Source organism: Girardinichthys multiradiatus, chromosome 21, assembly GCF_021462225.1.
Source record: "Girardinichthys multiradiatus isolate DD_20200921_A chromosome 21, DD_fGirMul_XY1, whole genome shotgun sequence".
NCBI classification, from domain to species: Eukaryota; Metazoa; Chordata; class Actinopteri; order Cyprinodontiformes; family Goodeidae; genus Girardinichthys; species Girardinichthys multiradiatus.
The window spans coordinates 8,812,992-8,832,809 of NC_061813.1; the positions used below are offsets into that span (position 1 = coordinate 8,812,992).

At 42.6% G+C, this 19,818-nt stretch overlaps 1 protein-coding gene across 7 annotated transcripts in view; it reads left to right on the top strand.

The window, feature by feature from the left end:
- Positions 1-1,181: 1,181 nt before the first annotated feature.
- The window catches only part of znf438 (zinc finger protein 438), a 43,731-nt gene continuing 25,094 nt past the window's right edge, over positions 1,182-19,818 (top strand). For 4 of the 7 annotated variants that reach the window (XM_047349680.1, XM_047349677.1, XM_047349679.1 and 1 more), the window contains exon 1: positions 1,401-1,539. The gene's annotated coding sequence lies outside the window, so the exon portion shown is untranslated. Of the gene's footprint in view, positions 1,306-1,400; positions 1,540-9,012; positions 9,143-19,818 lie in introns of those variants that run through there. The other 3 variants (XM_047349681.1, XM_047349675.1, XM_047349676.1) reach the window with 3 other exon arrangements.

Sequence of the window (19,818 nt, forward strand, 5' to 3'; positions counted from 1 at the left end):
ACTACGTCAAAACATCCAGAAATATAGAAGAAAGCATTAAAAACAGGTAAAAAGGCTGGCTCTGTTCTGGGGACTCCTCTGGAACCTCTGGAGATCATTGTGGAAAGACAGATTCTTCATAAAATAAAGAACATTATGGAGAACCCTGAGCATCCTCTTCATGAGACTGTCCTACAACAACAGAGTGTCTTCAGTCAGAGGCTTCTTCAGATCTGCTGTAAGACGGAGCGCTACAGGAGATCCTTCCTGCCCACAGCCATCAGCATCTTAAATGGCTCTTTGAAGAAACCTTCATAATGAGCTACAACAACATTTAATTTCCCTTTGGGATTAATAAAGTATTTTTGAATTGAATTGTTTGCCTTCCAAGATCGTGTTTGCAAAAAACAAACAAAAAAACAAAACAAAACAAAAACACAATCTTACAAAAAATCGTGTTTGCAAAAAAAAAAAAAAAAAAAAAAAAAAAAAAACCACCATATATCCAATATGGCTTCCACGCATATTAAAGATACTTGTAAAAACTATTTATTTTCACTCCTGATGATTGCATGTTATTAAAGCAGTTGCACATATAGTGTTATAAAATATGTGTTAGTAAACATTTCCCTTTAGCGTTTGTATGCATAAAATGGAAAGACAAACATTGTTATTGTCTTGCATTGCCAATTTTACATCCCAACACAACAGTCCCACAGTTTATCGGACTTGCAACCAGAACGTTCTAATAGGTGTGAAGTACTTCTCATATGAGAGCTCCGACAAACTGAATCGGAAGTTAGCTGTTCATTTTGTCACAGAACAGAAATACATGTATTATTATTTTGCTTCTGTTGTTAAACATAAACTCTTTGCAGTGAATTAATATGCATCTGATCACTCAGAAATCTAAAAATAATTTCTAAATAAAAAAAAGTTTTGCAAAACACAACATACATGGTTGGGATTGTTCAAGATGGACCTTGGTGGAATGTCCGTTTAACTTCTACTTTTATGAATTGCCGTTTTGTTGTGAAAATGTGCCCCTTTTTAAACGAGTTTCAGGTGAAACTTCGTCCTAAAGTAACCCTTTCCTGTCACGCTGTGATGTGGGTGTTGTGTCTCAGCTGGTCCACAGCTCCAGCTGTGTTATTCTCTTCCAGTTTACTACAGGTCTCCTGATTGGCTGCTTACGCTCAACGCAGCAGAGTTGCTCTGCGGAATGTCACGGACCGTACCATTTCTCCCCGGCTGGGGGTGCTAGCTTGATACAACGAGCGCAGTGTTTTATTTCCAGCGATCTGAAACTCATGACCTGTTTAAAAGGTAATAATAAGAGTATAATTTATTTAATTTTGCCATTATAATATAATTACAGTACCGTAAAATGAAATATTGTGAAAACTCTCGCTTGAGTGAAACCCACCCGATAAAGTTGACGGTTTGGTTCAAGATGGCTGGAGAAAAACAGTAATGGGGACGAAGGTTTTTCCACATTTTCAGGGAAAATGAGTGGTTGTGTGCTTTGAAGACGCTCCCTCTTGGTAACTGGGGATCCAGGTGAGAAATGTTTAAAGTCACGGCAGCTTTTTTTAGACCCTACGCGGCTCTTAGACCAGGAAAATCAAGCCAAACTCTGCTCGGTTGCAGGATTTTGACGACAGCCGTTAAGTAGTCTTCAGGAAGATTCTCTGTGTTTGCTTCGTATTTTGAGCGCAGGAACCGACAGAAACCCGCAACAACCCGCTTAATGTGGTTGTTGTTGTGCCATAACGCATATGCAGTAACAAATGTATGCAGAAGTCGTTACTCGGCTGTGAAACAGGAGGAGTGCAGCTAATGCAGAGCAGGCCTGAGGCTAACCCTGCAGCTGTGCAGCGCAGGTAGACGTCATGCAGCCGGGGTTCCCTGCTGTAATGTTGCTGCACAGACAGTAGAGCCTAGCTGGGGGATGCAGCTGATTAATACCAACCTTCAGTTTGATTCCAATCTGTCAGCAATGCTGGGGGGGAAACGGATGGAGGGGGCGTTGTCTGCTGTCACTGCTTCAGTTGCTCTGCATTACAGCTGGATCCGTGAGGCCAAACCAGACAACATGTATGGTAACAGGTACTTTATTAAATTCCTTAAAAGCGTTCTACCAGTTGTTGCACAGTTACTGTTCCCCGGAAAAGTTTCCACACCTCATGTACATTTTTACCACTGAAGTGAACATCAAGCTACAGTGTAATCTTTTTTATTGGGATTTTCTGTGTTTGGCCCACACAACTTTCTGCAGACCTTGGAAGTGGAAGGAAAATGATGTCTGATTTTGAAAGTGTGCCGTGCATTTGTATTCACCTCCCCTGAGTTAGTGCTTTGTAGAACCATGTTTCCTTGCAAGTATTGCTGCAAATCTCTTTGGGTATGTCTCTACCAGCTTTGCATATCTACAGACAGAATTTTTTTGCCCATTCTTCTTGGCCAAATGATTCAGTCTGATTGTATAGTGTGTGTCTGTTGTCACCAGTTTGCAAGTCTTGCCAACAACTCGTCTCACTGATGTCAAGGCCACAGAACTCGTGTTGTGTGACCAGCGCGTGTTCCCCCTGTCGCTTGATGAACCTCTGCCACTCTGTTTTCTACAAGCACACATTCTAGGTTAATCACTCTTCCTGTTTGCATAGGTTAGTCAAAAGAATTGTAAATGAAAATGATGTAAGTATTTCATTTTTGTTCTTTGTTCATGTCTTAGAGCATGACTCAGCGTGTATGGAAGTTTAAGCCGGTCTCCATATGCTCCGTTAGGTTGAACAAGATTTGTACCTCCCTGTCCGTTTGACCGTCCGTCGGACCACGTGATCTGTATCTGTCCATCAGGGTCTTCTGGGTCCAATAGCAGACAGCCATGTACTGCTCAGATTTTTCTGACTGCTCTGAACATAGGCATCGACAGCTAACTTCTATTCTGTTTGCACCGATCACAGAAAATGCAAAGAAGACTGAGTCAAACTACAAGCAGAGGAAGAAGGATAACAAGGAGGCTTGTTTTGTTGTCCACATTTGGTCAATTTATTACCACAGGGAATACTGGGACACAAATAAAGCATTCAGTTTGGGGTCAGAAATCACTCTTTCTCTTTGAATAGAAATCTGACAAAACAGCACATCATCGCCACCTACTAGCCTGCAGTCAACGTATGTATTTCTGAGTGAAACACTGTGGTCAAACGGACTCAACAATAGCAGGAATACAGTCAAACGTTCTGTTGGCAGACCCAGTAAGCAGCCTTTAAGGTGTCCCTGGAAGCAGATTTGGGAATATCTGATATGTTCCTCACTGGTTTGGATTGTTCCATTTGGTTAGTATGGATGGATGAGAAATGCACTGAACAGATTTTTGGAAGCTACTTTCAATCTGAGGTTTTCTTTTCATAAAACTTTGACCTGCGAATACCAACTCGGATTTCTCTTTTGGAGCATTTAAAAAAACATAAGAACAGCATTGAACATTTTTTTATTTATTATTGGCGATAATTAGTCATTTATATCAGGAGCAGAGGTGATGTCACAATGCATAGGTCCAAGTCACTATAAAACGGAGTATTAATATTTTAAACCAACTGATCATTAATTTATTGCATGGTTGAAAAAAGAGATTCCGCTGGTCTGGACCAGGTCTGGACCAGCGGAATGGTTCAGCCTTCCTGGGATTTTATTCTGAAATTTCACAATTGAACAGCGTCTTCAGAACTGATCATAAATTTGTTTTTACCCATTACAGATGTGAGGCTTGTAAACGTTTCTGTAACATATCAAACCAAGATTTTCAGACACATGAATACAACATTGTTATGGTCAACAAGTTGTTTTTTTTCTGCCTGGAAACAATTCTGAGTCGGGGCAATCTGACTTGTACAGATCAACGTGACATGATTACATTTTAAGCTGTTTTTACTAGTCACTACTAGTGTGGCTAGCACTGAATTTCACAGAGAATCTAGATCCTTACACTGAGATTTCCAGAAAGCTGCATTTCTAAGTCCAGTATGTTTAATGATAGATTAAGGTTGAAAGCTCAGAAGTAAACACAGGGACATTTCTCTTCTATGTGCAAACGTCTTGTCATCCTTTAAAAGTATTGCTCTCTCTCAATATCTCGCAGCCTTAATGAACCGAAGACATGATGTAGAAAGTAGTTTCATTTTAAATGGCCTCTTACATCTCTGTAACTTGATTTAAAAAATCTTTCCTCAGTAACAGTGATGACCTGGGCGTGCTTAGTCTGGTCCACATCATCAGAAGAAGATTGTTTTTTTTTTTTAGTTTTCAGCGAGCCTTCCAGCGGTCAGGGCTGCTCAAGCCCAGAATTGATGGATAATTGATTGTGTTCTATCTTTTATGAATTGATATCGTTTGAGAATAAGGAAGAGTGATGGTAGACGGTGGAAAGTTTAAACTGTAGTGTGCTGCATTTGAACAGCATAAATACACTTTAGAAATACACATCTGCATTAATGGCAACATGTTACATTAACACAGATACCCAGGGCCAAGGGTTATGGTGTGGTCCTCTTATATTCCCACCTGTGCTTGTTCGGCAGGGGCTGGAGGTGTGGGGATGGCTGGGGGTCTCTGGCGGTGTCATGGGGGGGTGATTGGGGCTGCTGAGTGTTAGTACAGGCCCTGGGCCACCGTGGGGACTGAATACTGGGCTTAGCCTGTACGGCAGGGCTGGTGGTGTGGTTGGGGTTGCTTCATTTATGAGCTACCTCTGAGCTGCCCTGGGTTGATGCCTTGTGTTTGTAACCCTAAGGCTGCTGCCGCCTTCCAAAACTGAGTCCACCTGTCCCTTGCTGCTTTTGGGTGCTGAGTGTTGCAGACTTTTACCGTTCCCACCACTCTTAACAACTGTGCACCTCAAGGTGACAAACAAGCTCAGAAACACCGACTCAACACAGACATTTATTTCTACAAAGACACTCACCCATCCACACACTCACACAAAAATGCAAAGGGTTAAAGGTCAGGTTACTGTTGTGCAATGTGGCCTGTTTACTTCCAGTCTTGATTTAATAAAGTCAATCACCCATTTAGGTTTCCGTCTTGAGATATCCTTTTGGTAGAGCAGAAATGGCCTGGCACATGTAGGCAAGCTTCTCATATGGTATTCCTGGAATGCCAACACAGGACACCTGTTAAAAAACAACAGCATGCAAAGTTCATGCTGGCTGGGTGCTACATTATGAGACTTTTGTAGAGGTATTTTCACACACATATATCAGCTTCATCTAGAACATTACTTTGCATTACTGGTTCTTCCAAAGAACAACTCTTTGCTCATGTGGAAAACTGGTGGGCCTACACATTTTTCTTCCACAGATGTTATTTGCTGACTAAGAACGGCTCTCAAGCTTATAGATGAGTCAGTGTGAAGAACACCCTCCCTCCCCACGCATCAAAACAGAGCAGAGTTTGCCTGCGACAGCCTCCCTTTATCGCACAGCCCACTGTGGGTAATGTCTCACACTTTAAAGGTTCATCACAAGCCGATGAGTAAAAAAAAAAAAAAGGAGAATTACATAGCAGGATAGGATCTGTCCACATATTATGAGCCAGGGGCTGATATGCAGGGCGGGCATCCAGTGTAAACACATGTCAGTGCGTCTGGAGCATTTAGTTTGAGCCGGCGAGAGGCTCCGGTGTGGTTTCACATGTGGCTAGACGTGGAGGGGTGGGAGCAGGCGGAGGAAACTGAGATGCTTGTCTAACATTTCCGCTCAGTCACAACCAAGATCGCCTTACCATAACCCACATAGACCCACCAGGTTTTTGGACCCCGGCGCCACTAATAGTAAAAGCTTTTGATCTCAGACAAGTTTAAAAAAAACTTCTTAAACCACACTGAAAGGTTGAACAAACTGGATGTAGTAATGCAGCCAAAGCTTCAGTCTGTTGCTCTGCATGGTTTAGCCTTCAGCTCGGACCGTGTAGCCGATAATTTTCTTGATGTATATCTTCATCTAAACCTTAGCTTACGCTTACTGCTAGTTGTATATTGCACAGTGCCTTGTAAAAATATTTTAAACCCCTTGAACTTTTTGCAACTAAAAATTCAAATTTATTGTGTTGGGATTTTATGATAGACCAGCAAAAGGTAGGTTGTAAAGGGAAAGAAAAATGATATGTGGTTTTACAGTTTTTTTTTACAAAATCTAGAACACCACACATCACCCTGAATGGTCGTCCCACTGTGAAACATGGCGGTGGTAGCATTATTCTATGAGAATGCATTTCTTTAGCAGGGACAGCGAAGCTGGTTTAGCGTTGATGGGAAGATTCATGGAGCTAAATAACAGGAGAACCCTGGAAGAGAACCTGCAATGGGCCAGAGGCCAGGTTAGAGAACTGAATATACCGTCTTTCCAGACTATAAGCCGCTACTTTTTTCCCATGCTTTGAACCATGCGGCTTATCGTGACGTGCGGCTTTTCTGTGGATTTTTCTTCACCCGCCAGGGGGCGCTTTAGCAGAAAGTGAAAAAAACGACACAGGTGGGAAGTCAATATTGGAAATCAAAGAAGAAGAAAGCGCTAATTTTCATTTAGCACATGCAAGCAGCAGGCACGACAGATTTTTTTTCAAACCCGTACCCACTCATCATGGAAACACGAAGAAGTTCATATGATGCCGCATTTAAGTTGAAGGCCATCGATCTGGCAGTACAGGAAGGAAATAGAGCTGCTGCACGTAAGCTTGGCATAAATGAATCCATGGTTCGGCTCTGGAGACGGCAGCAGGAAGAACTCATTCAATGCCAAAATATCAGATATCAGCGGCTTTTAGCCCGGTGCGGCTTATATATGTACATTTCCATTTTGTTTTTAAACTTTGTGGATGCAGCTTATATTGAGGTGCGTTCTATAGTTGGGAAATTACAGTACATGCATTACAGATTTTACTTTGAAAGCTGTTTTCCTTTGTTTATCTGTGCTGTATGTGTTGGGCTGCTGCACAAAATCAATATCACATATCTCAATATAATACTGATAGTTTTGTGTTAGAAATGTACCATACAAGACCCCACAGCAGGCAAACTGGCATGGGTTTCGTTTCCTAAAAACACTTATCTAGTGGCTAAATCAAGGGGTTTTTCAGACTTTTTGGAAGAAAACCTAAAGCTTTCAGACAAAATGAAAGTTGAAAAGCCAGTTTAGCCCATTTTTTAAGCTTCAGATGAATTTATGTGATGTGTTGCCCAAAGAAATCAAGAGCAACAGAGTGAGGAACAAGGAAAGTGCATCTCCAGCTTGAATAATAAATGTGGAACATATTGTGGATGGAAAAGGGAGGATGTGGTTCAGTAATAGTCGCCTGAACGTTTCTTTCTCTGCTAAATTGTTGGTCTTATTGCACTCGTGTATAAGAAAAGTTGATGAAAGTTACATGTGAAGCCTAATGACGGACTTTTACAGGGATTGGAGGCAGAGAAGGTGTGTTATTATATTAGGCTGTTGAGCATTAGCATTGTTCCTGGCAGTGTTCCACCTCCTGCAAAGCATTTGTCTGAGGTTTATAATGTCGTTGTGTGGCTGGAACATAAGAGATTTGATGAGGGCAGACTGTAGCTTTGACTCCAGTTAGAAGCTTTAAGATCTGCTTTACAACAGGTTAGAAATCTGCAGACAAAATGAAGCGTCAGAGTTTTAAAATCTGATGAAGAAAAGACGACCTCACCCTTACGTCTCGGTTATTTGCTCTTGAGCAGGAACTTTAACCTCGGACCAGCTAACAGAGGTGGTTCCACCCAGCAGTTTCAGGGAACTCTGTGTTTCCCTGTAAAGCACCACCTGAGTGATTAAAGCCTTAAAAACTGGAAGTTGTGTTCTCTTTCAGTCATGAAGAAGTTGCCCCCTCCTATTAAAGGATCTTGCATTCAGGGGCTTTCTGTGGTTTACTTTGAACAGGAACTTACAAATACATGTTTGCAGTAGTCAGTGAAACTTGTTTCTATTTCCCCTCCTTTTTTCTTGGCAGGGTATTTCCTTTTTTCTTTTTAGATTTGTTTTGCGACACAAGTTGCCACTAGTCTATTGGGTTTAAGGTCGGGGTTTTAGAAGACCGTTCTTAATCTTAAGGTTGGTGTGTGTTATCAGTTCAAGAATTTGGTTCATTATTCCATCCACCTCCTCTACTGCATCAGAGCAAGAAAATAGCCCCACAGCATGATGCTACCACCACCATGCTGGATGGTTTGAAGCATGTTCTTGGGTTTAAAGCCTCACTTTGACTCCTCCAAACCTTTCTGCCACTGTCCTTTGCATCACCTCACCAAAACACGTTTCTGCAGAAGGGATTTGGTTTATCCACAGGGGCAGCTGTACAGTTCAACTATGGACACCCCACCTAATGTTTCTAGAGCCACCCCTGGAGACTATATATAAAAAGTAAAATATAACCTTTGCTCTAGAAGTCATAAAGTATTAGATGATTTCATTTTGGTTAAATGCTTTGGCCTTCATATAGAAGGTTGTGTTTAGTCCTAGCAGCCTTAGTTTTTCCATCAGCAGCAGACACCAGGGAAACTAGAAGTCATTTTGGGTCTGTGTGTATGTGTTTATGCTCTCTTGGTGGTGGCTAGTGAATTTGAAACCCAAACCCACGCTTTGTCATTCCTCCGAGTCTCCTCCCACTCCAGCCTTGCACGCGGTGGCATGTGCACGAAAAACAGCAGAGAGGTGTTCACTTTCACCCCCCTGTCATTTTTGCTGCCGTTTTAACATATAGTCTGAGCAACCGCTCCTCTCTGCAACCCAACCCCACCCCCCCGCCCAAGTTCATTTCTGTGCTTGCTCTGCTCACTGTCTCCTCAGACTCTCATCTCTCCATGCATCTTCTCCTCCAGACACATTTGCGTCTCCCCTCCCTCTATCCCACAGCTATGATTTAGGCGTCAGGGTTGCTCCCACTCTCTCCCAGCCCTGGATCGAGTTACCCTGCCATTACTCAGTCATTCCCCTGGTGAGGGTGATCCATGTCGGGCGGAGCAGAGCCTGGTCGCTCGCTCACTCGCCTCTCAGAACCTGCAGACTGGCTGAGCTCAACCACAGACGCCCCTGGTCAGTGGAGCCCCTCCAGCCATGGCACAGGCTCCTTGGAAAGTAACGTGAAGAGGCCGGCAGAGGTATTTTAGGGCTGTGATTTCAATGTTTAGTGGAATTAAAGTAAAATGCAGCACTCAATACAGTTTTAAATGCCAGACTTACAGGAGATGCTTCATTCAAAACTGTGGTTGTTTCTCTTCTACCAAAAAACATAAGACTGTTGGCATGGCTGCGAGTAACGCAACAAGTCCAGCCGCTCCAGCTTCTGATTTGTGGACCTCATCGCTTTATGGTTATGTAATGTCGGGTTTTTGACGAGTTAAACATGGTGTTAAACCTCCCACTGCCCTGTTTCCATAAAAGTGAGTGATGCGAGGCCCTGCTGTCCCATCCTGCACGAAATGTTACCAGAGTAGAGGGGACCGGTTCTGTCGGCTCAATCAAAGCATGACCCTGCAGAAATTTCTCCAGTTGATTACGGCACATTGAGAGAAACAGCTACATTAAATGAGGATTTTGGATCTTTATGTCTAATTTGTGGTGGTCAGCAAAGTTTTCCAGAGGCAACAACAGCGTCTATCTCTTCCTAAGCCTGTTGTGCACTCTAGTGGAGCCATAACTCCCACTCTCTACTATCAGCAAGCCTTCAGCTCCTCAGATTTATTCAGCTTTGACATGCAGCCGTCCTGTCTGAGGCAAGGCGGCGTTTTGCCGCACAGCAAGTCCCGTTCAGGCTGGGCTAATCCTTTCCATTGGAGGGTGCTCTGGGTTGTGGCCCAGGGGCTTGTATATTGCTCATCTTATGGTTTGTTTTACAGTAATGAGACAGCCGAGGCCAGAGAACAGAGCTGTTGTGGAGCGACAGTAGGCTCCGGAGCCCAAGGGCCGATGGGCCTGTCGCAAATAGAACAGAGCTGACAGCTTGTTTACTCCTTTATGTACGGAAGGGTTTTATTTGGCCCAAATACAACTCTGGAAGCAACTCCTTGGATTGCTGATGCTAGATCAGATTTATTTATTTTAAAAAAGAATATTCAGAAAATATTTTTTCTTTAAAAGTTTAAATAGTAAACTAAACTTGACTCCATTGTTGGATAACTAGGGTCAAGTTGGAATGTGTCTGGCTTTGAGTCTGTCTGTATGATGGGATTAACTTTTTTTGTGAGGTGCCTTGAGACAATATTTGTTGTGAATTGGCCCAATATAAACAAACGGAACAGAACTGAACTGATTGGACTACAGGTCCTTCTCAAAATATTAGCATATTGTGATAAAGTTCATTATTTTCCATAATGTCATGATGAAAATTTAACATTCATATATTTTAGATTCATTGCACACTAACTGAAATATGTTTGGTCTTTTATTGTCTTAATATGGATGATTGTGGCATACAGCTCATGAAAACCCAAAATTCCTATCTCACAAAATTAGCATATCATTAAAAGGGTCTCTAAACGAGCTATGAACCTAATCTGAATCAACGAGTTAACTCTAAACACCTGCAAAAGATTCCTGAGGCCTTTAAAACTCCCAGCCTGGTTCATCACTCAAAACCCCAATCATGGGTAAGACTGCCGACCTGACTGCTGTCCAGAAGGCCACTATTGACACCCTCAAGCAAGAGGGTAAGACACAGAAAGAAATTTCTGAACGAATAGGCTGTTCCCAGAGTGCTGTATCAAGGCACCTCAGTGGGAAGTCTGTGGGAAGGAAAAAGTGTGGCAGAAAACGCTGCACAACGAGAAGAGGTGACTGGACCCTGAGGAAGATTGTGGAGAAGGGCCAATTCCAGACCTTGGGGGACCTGCGGAAGCAGTGGACTGAGTCTGGAGTAGAAACATCCAGAGCCACCGTGCACAGGCGTGTGCAGGAAATGGGCTACAGGTGCCGCATTCCCCAGGTCAAGCCACTTTTGAACCAGAAACAGCGGCAGAAGCGCCTGACCTGGGCTACAGAGAAGCAGCACTGGACTGTTGCTCAGTGGTCCAAAGTACTTTTTTCGGATGAAAGCAAATTCTGCATGTCATCCGGAAATCAAGGTGCCAGAGTCTGGAGGAAGACTGGGGAGAAGGAAATGCCAAAATGCCAGAAGTCCGGTGTCAAGTACCCACAGTCAGTGATGGTCTGGGGTGCCGTGTCAGCTGCTGGTGTTGGTCCACTGTGTTTTATCAAGGGCAGGGTCAATGCAGCTAGCTATCAGGAGATTTTGGAGCACTTCATGCTTTCATCTGCTGAAAAGCTTTATGGAGATGAAGATTTCATTTTTCAGCACGACCTGGCACCTGCTCACAGTGCCAAAACCACTGGTAAATGGTTTACTGACCATGGTATCACTGTGCTCAATTGGCCTGCCAACTCTCCTGACCTGAACCTTATAGAGAATCTGTGGGATATTGTGAAGAGAACGTTGAGAGACTCAAGACCCAACACTCTGGATGAGCTAAAGGCCGCTATCGAAGCATCCTGGGCCTCCATAAGACCTCAGCAGTGCCACAGGCTGATTGCCTCCATGCCACGCCGCATTGAAGCAGTCATTTCTGCCAAAGGATTCCCGACCAAGTATTGAGTGCATAACTGTACATGATTATTTGAAGGTTGACGTTTTTTGTATTAAAAACACTTTTCTTTCATTGGTCGGATGAAATATGCTAATTTTGTGAGATAGGAATTTTGGGTTTTCATGAGCTGTATGCCACAATCATCCGTATTAAGACAATAAAAGACCTGAAATATTTCAGTTAGTGTGCAATGAATCTAAAATATATGAATGTTAAATTTTCATCATGACATTATGGAAAATAATGAACTTTATCACAATATGCTAATTTTTTGAGAAGGACCTGTATTTAAGCTCTGAATAAGATGGATGTGCAGGATGGTTGAAACTAACTAGCTAATTGGTTTTTGCCTTTTGATAGAACTAATTGACAAATAGAGCATTTTTATAGTTTTTTAGTATATGTATTTTTACAGCCAAGTATAGTAAATATGTTTAGAAGAGAGGCACCGATCAGAATTGTGTGGTGTGTTGGACTTTGGACATATCCAGACCTTGCAGGACATCGGCCCTGGATAACTGGATGACACCCTGGCTCTAAGCCCTCTACAGTCCACAAGAGACCTCTAAATTGTTGCTTTTCACAACCAAAAAAGCATTTTGTGCCTTTTGAGAAAGATGTTTCTTCATTTGCCCCTAGTGTTGTCAGGTATTTGGCTTAGCTACACACATACACAGATAAAAAAAACACTCCCACTCTGACAGGTATGAAACTGACTAACTTTGGCGCAGGTTCTTGAGAGATTTAAGGCTAATACTACACAGTTGTAATCCATTATTTGGTTGGTTTCAGTGCACAGATAGCAATAGTTCAGCATGTACCTGTCAGTACTAAATGATTGCCTATTTCCTGCTCGGACGGGGGCGCGGCTTGTTGTGGAGTAATGGCAAGCAGCTGCTTCATCTGGACCTTTCTTCCAGCCTGCTGTTCGCAAGCTAGTGTGCCTGCCAAAACGCCCACGATTCCTCAAGTTCAGCGCTGCCTGTTGAGATACCAGCTGCTGTAGGTGGCATATAATCACCATGGAGCTGGAGCAAAAGTTCCAACCACTTTGACGGACAGTAACTTGCGTTAGGTTGTTGGACAAGGCCTTGAGGGCAAACAGAAAGCATCATTGTTTGTCCAGCAGGCTCACTTAGCACCTACTGCTTATGACAACCCCCTCTTATTCCTGCAGCCTTCTTCTGTGATTAGTTAAATGCCTCATTGATCCTCAAAGTTGAGGCACCCGAAGCGAGGGAGCTGTATTTATTACACGTGAGTGGTGCGTGCAGGATGTTGCACTGGCTGTCCTTTTTTCATTGGAAAACGATGGACATAAATCTGAGGAATGTGTTTGTCTGATATAAACTCCATGTTTTTTTTTTTAAGCAATCAGGAGGTTGGACATTTGACATGGGGAGGAAAGAAAGTCTCACCTTCAAAGTGCTTTCAAGTTGGCAAAGACAGACTTTAAAATCTGTGCCACAGTTAAAGAATTTGTGCTTCAAGAGTTTGAAGAATGCATGTAAGTGTTTGTGTGGAGCCCAGTCAGCAAAACAGAGGGACTTCTGGTAGAACAGGACTTCTCCCTGTGAATCACAGAAGCAATTAAGATTCAAATCTTTGTTTAGAGAAGGACGGGGAGTTGACTATACTTTCAAATAGGCAATCAAAGGAAAATCCCCTCATTCATGAAAGGACAAATTAAAGCATTCACATCCTTCGCTTTCAGGTATCAGTGTGGTGTGTGAGCAGAGGGGACATCTGTTCCAAAGAGCAAGGCAGCATTACAGTGAGTTAAAGCTTTCTCCACTCCATCAGAAGCAGAGTCCATGATGCATTTGTTTGACACATTTTAACGTGAGGAATTTACTGAAAGAAACTGTCCGTTGGCTGAAATCAGAGCTGAGCCAAAAAGCTTTTGATTTGATTTTCTATCGCCCCTTTTCCACTAGTACCAACTAGTTCGCTACGGTTTGACTCGCTTTTTCGGCTTTCCATTGGTTACGGTTAAGTGGAACTGATACTACTTTCAGTGCCTGCTTGCCTATGGTTCCAACCGTTCCGAGTCGCCTTGTAAACGCAACGTCAGAAGACTGTCGGTCACTGATTGGGTCGAGGGTGGCGTCACAGCATTTATTAGTTACTAACATCTCCAACCGTTAAATCGTTTTACGCTGGGCTTATTGAGTATATAGCACTATTATAGCAAGCTAGCATTAGGCAGCGTTTGCTTACCCTCACACGCCCTCTAGTTTGTATCCTTCCATTTAATACAGCATGTCTTTCCTCTCTCTCCTGTATTTATCCACAGTGGTTCGGGTCTTGCTGCCCAGAACCTTCTCCGTCTCTCTTCTTTCACTCTGAGTCTGACAACACCTACAAACGGAGCAGCAGTCTAAGCTGCTGTTGCGTTTGTGTCTCTATAAATCACATCACTTCGGACATTGGGGGCACCTTGCTATTAACGATCCTGCCCCCATTGAGATGATGCTCTATTGTATTAGAAAAATGAATCAAATCGTGTTAAACTGACATGATCCAAACAGGGCTGTCTTCTTCAGTTTGTTCAGAGCCAGGTTTAGTGGCCGAACATTACATCATATTTTTCATCTCTACGAAGTAAACTCTACAGGGAGACATGTCAAGTCAGTGATAGAGAAACTGAAAAAGGTCTGTGTCAGCCTGTTTCCACTGCTTTTCTTGTATCATGTTTGAACCGTTGGTTTTGTGGATGTTGATGTTCAAGAGAAGTGAAGCTTCAGAAGTCTTCTTTAGTCCTCTCTGAAATTAGCAGTGTAAATATCCCGTCTTAAATGCTCCCTTTTAGGTTACAGTACGACTCCATCACATTAGCCATATCGCTTCCTCTTTGTTCCCGTCTCATTCTGGAAGGGGTTACTCTCCATGTTTCCTGTGTAATTCCCAGTGCGCCAGCAACATTCTGATTGCTTTCTTGATGTTAAACATTCCCAGGCTCCTATAACCTTTTAGCTTGCCTCCTCCATCCAAGACCCGTCCCAGGTGAATGAGTGGGCGAACCTCCGTTTTTTAAGGATAAAATCTTATTTTTTTCTTTTTCCTCACAGGGGGGTGGGAGAAAAGGGTACTTGGAGGAGCATGGAGCTGTGTGATTGGAAAGTATTCTTTTGTTGCATTCCATTTAGTTGTTGCAAGACTGTGGGAAAGCATATTTTCCCAACCATGGTTCACTTAGGATGGTGTTTTCTTGTGATTTGACCTGAAGGTTTGATTGTGGAAAAGCAGAACCTCTCCTTCTTTCTGGCTAACACAACTCCTACTCAGTCACGTACTTCCCCACCTTTTGACATCTGATCGACAGCTGAGTTATGTTCTCTCGTCTGAGTCAGTACAGGGTCCGCATCGGTCATTAAGAAGGCGGGATCCGGGTTGTGCTAACATATCTGTGTGGAGGCTGGCATGTGGATGTGACCCTGGAGCAGAGCTGGGCCTACATGGATTATTTTTAGCCCAGCGATGATCATGCTAATTGCCCTCCCAGGCCTAATCATTTCCAGGCTCTGCAGCTCACAAACGACTGGAGGGGAGGCCAAACACCCACTAACCTCGTGTTACGGGGATGTCGGCATCAATGGAGCTGTCAGAGGGCTCCGCTGACAAGACAAATTACAACATTATGCTTCCTCCTCATATATTCCCAGATATTCTCTAAGCGGATTGGACTGAAGCGTCCAGTATTTCTGTCTGCTGCAGTGTATTAATAGAATATTTGATATTGCTAATGTGAAATGTCTTGGCAGCATCGTCTGTAAGTGACATTGTAAGGTTGCTCACTGAGCAGTCTCTTATGACTAATAAATCCCTCCTACAGCCAGTTTAGCTCCACCATGTGGGCTTCACCATACTTAAAGCACCAGCGCCTCCACCCTTATGAGCCCGTCTCACCACCCAGCATGAATTACTGTCCGAGTCAACTTACACTGTTTCCTCTGTGGTTCCTGTCCTAAGACTTGCCTCGGTAAAGCGGAGGGCACATAATGACCCGGGTCAGAGGGTGAGGTCTTTATGGCGAGGGGATGGTCAAATGAACTAGTTGGTTTGCGTTTCCTTCCTGACATGGTTCCCAATGGCATGCTGGGGGAAAGAGGGATTCCAATGTCTTTTCTGTGATGCCCCAGGTTGGTCCATCGGTGATGATGTCACACTGTAATAGGTTAATATTGAGAGGTGGCACATTAATAGCAGAGGGGTGATGCAGCCTGCATTCTACCAGTTACTTTGAGCTTGGAAATAATAGGAAGTGTGCAGCACGACATAACTACAAGAAGAGATGTATCTGACACTGTATTGTATTTTATTTTGGAGCAGGTTGGCATTTCCTACATTGTTCTCTATGAATAAGAACAGAACATGTATTGCACAGCTGTGGTCCCCAACCATGTTCCTCAGGGTCTGCTGATCTGCATGCCTCAGTAGATTCCCTGTTGCCTTGCACTGGATTTAAATTAATAGGTTATCAATGGGCTTCTTTAGAACTTGGTAACTTGTTGAGGAGGTCATGCAGTTATTGGAATAAGGCTGGAGCCGCAGGGCTATTGTCCTGTCCTGTGGAACACGGCTGAGGACCACTGGTGTACAAAATTGTATCAGGGTTCAGCTAAATAATAAAGCCAAAAACACATCTTGAACAGAAATGTTGATGAGATGCAGACATTGTTTAATCTAGAAAGTGCAACAGAACTAGGAAGTGAGTTTAGAAAAATTGCTGTATGTAAAACAGAGCAACGTTTCATATTCCGCCTTCCTATTATCGGCTGAAGTTGGCTCTTGATCAATTAGCTACTACTGCCAAGTTTGTCCGTATTGTCCCCAGGGTGGGTACCAATTGACATCCTGTGGCAGTCAGTTCCTTTTCTAACATGACCGGTACCTTCAGAAATCATCCATCTCACCTCTGGGCACATCTTTAATATTGGCTGATTGGGTGTATTTTAAATGTTGCAGCAGCATAGAGGAAAAACTTTCCGAAGTGGGAAAATATGCTGCACCATCTAAGTAGAACTGGATCCATTCTGCGCATGATTGCAGTGTCGTCGTCTTCTTCAGCATTTCCGCTCTAATTTGAGCTCCTAACAGCCTGCTCTAGTTAAACATACAGATTGTGCAGCGTATGCTTGCTGCATTGAGCTCCATCACATTTGAAAACAAAGGGTTTCATGTCAAAGAGACTTATTGTAGTTCTAAATTTAGGCTAGCCAGGCTTATCTGTTCCTTTGTGATTGTTTATTTAACACGTGAAGCCACTTTGGGTTTGATATAACGAGTTGGGTGTTAGATTCTATGCTTCGTGCTACCCAGTGGTATCTAACCCATCATGGAGAACATTTAGGTTATCCTACGAACCACAGAGAAAGATCAAAAGTGAAACAACCTGCCGTGTGTGGGCTTAAGCAGATTTTAAAGTAGCTGACTCAAGGGAGTTCACTGAAAATCTCTCATTTGTATCTTTAAAGCAGTGGGCTGCTCTGTCACAAGATGAACGGAAAGAGGAAAAAGAAAAAGTGAACTGTGTTTGTCAGCTTTTTAAACCCTGAAATTGATTCTTTTTCTGCTCTTTATTCCACTTACACCCTGATCTCCTGTTTCTTTCTGTTATAAAAAGAGGTTCTCTTTTTTTTTGCCTGCACAACACTTTGTTCTGCTTCTCAAAATTAGCTCTCATGATGAGTCTTCTCTCAGCAATCAATTTGCTACACCCCCCCACCTAAAAGGTTACCTGTGGCAACTGAGCCACGGTCACGTAAGTCTGGTTTCGCTTTTCCTGCCAGTTCTTATTCAGCTAATTAAATAAATGGATCTGTCTGGAGAGCTGGCTATAAAAACTGTCAAATTCTGATGCAGGATTGTTTCTTGATTTCAAGGCATTTGTCACAGGGAGAGAAAGTGGTTCCCATGGATGAGGGGTTAGCGTAAGCCTCGGGGCGAGTTAATAATATTAGTAGAGATTTGCTTATTTATGAGGCTGTAAGGGATTCCTGCTCGGTGCAGGCAATTCATCACAGAGGGGTTGGTTAGGTGTAGCCTGCCGCAGTGACACAACTCAGAAATGATTATCAGGCACTTTGGCTGTGACCAGTTTTATATGATCGGTCGCGCAGATCAGGAAGCTTGAGGACAAAGCTGGTGATTCGGCCGCTTTTTGTAGAAGAAATTCCTCTTGCTGTTTTCCAGCGTCTGAGTTTTAGTGCGCATCGGCTGTTTTTGATGTAGCAGGTTGGCCTGATTTCACCTCCCACCTGTCTCCTGCCTTAGCACTAACTAACAAGCTCAGCATGCTCATAATGAACAAGTCCATCTGTGTGCCATCACATCTGAAGGTAAAAGTGTTAATAGCTGTTCAGAAAGCCATAAAGTTGAAGGTGTGCACCACTTGCAATGTTAGCCTCCTTCAGATGTCTTAGTATTTTTGCTTTTTGTTTTTGACCTGATGCTGTGAACCACTGTCATGAAAATGAAGACACCAGAGGTTGTCTTAGAGGGTTGAACCCTTCTCCAAAGTGTATGATTTTGTTGAACAATTTCCATAACAAACATGATCTCCCAGCAGTGGATGCTTTAATATCCTGATATTCAGAGTTAGAGTCTTACTCCTCTGAGTGTAACTTAAAGCATCACTATGATTACCTTCTGGGACAGAGTCTGTATTTTGGTGTTTATCATTCACTGAGTAATTTTAAATTGAACCATATCAGCCTATGTTGAAGTACAGCCATTTTTAATAGATTTGAAAGGTTTCCTTCTGTTGTTGAGTCATCTGGTTTTTGCTGTAAGTGCTTGTTGGGAAGTTAAATACATGCATGCACACATTACTGATAGATTACAGTAAAGTATTGATTTTCATTGAATTTATCCTGTGTTTTCATTAAGGTTAGAGCTTCACAATGTATACTCAATCTTCATTACAATATCAGCAAGTGCAATGTCACAATCTCAAAGGACTGCTTGGATGCAACATTTGGGAGAATATACCATTTCATATGCAGTGGGTTAAATTTCTGCTTGCCTGTCATATGTTTGGTCGCTGGGATGGACTTTCTCTGTCCTCTCTGCCCACACCTAAAATAGATATTGGTGTCCAATACTCTAAAAACATTGTGATCATGGAAAAGAGAGTACAGAGGAAATACAGATTAATCACAATAATTGTTGTCATGGCAACATTTAACAATGAGATCATAATGTCATGTTTTCATAATATTGTACAGGCTAAATTGTGATAAAATACAGATTATGAGGCAGCCTCTAAACTTTTGGCTCTATTACTGACTCTTAGGATTGTTTTTATAGCTTATCAGCCATAACATCAAGAGCCACAGACTGGTGATGTGATTTAAAAATATTCTATCCTGGTAGCTGAAGTGTAAGAAACAGGAAAATCACACTGATCTGGCAGGCTACTATCCAATCCATTTTATTTATAAAGTACTTTAAAACACCGAACAGGACCAGGATGGGTATCCAGACTGATCTGCGAGCGTGCCGCTCCATGTGCCACAAACCACAGTGTACTGTGTGTTCTGACACCCTTCTGTCAGAACCAACATGAACCTCTTTAGCAGTTTGAGCTGCAGCAGCTTGTCTGTTAGGTCGGACCACGGCCAGCCTTCACATTACTCGTGCATCCTGATAGGAATTTATGATTTCTTGTGATATTGATTGACTCTAATTGTAATTGTTTGCAAATCTCAGAGACTAACAATTTGTTTGGGATTGTTACTTGGTCATAACTAGATCTTTCTACTGTTGATTGCATCAGAGCAACAATAACTGCTACTAAAGCAGTTAAAAATGCAATTGATTTCCAGTATTGCTGTTTAACTGTACAGTTGCACTGTTTAATAAATTGTCACTTCTATCGTTGTTGCAGTTAATACCACACAAATCATAAAGAAAATTTAAAGTCCACCTAATCAATCCCTAATACAGACTCCAGACTGAAAACACTCTACAACAGCCAGAGTTTTGGGGATACTCTGACTCAGCCGAACACCAACTTTAAAACCCAGGTCATCAATTCTATGTTCCACCTGGAAAAACATTAGTCCCTATCTAGTCTTAAAGTTTCTCTGGCTGCTATCCCGCTGGTTGTCAGTAGTACTGTATACAAACCTTGGAGAGGTTTTTGACCAGGACTTGTTTTTATTCCCAAATTAATCCTAGAGTAGATTTCA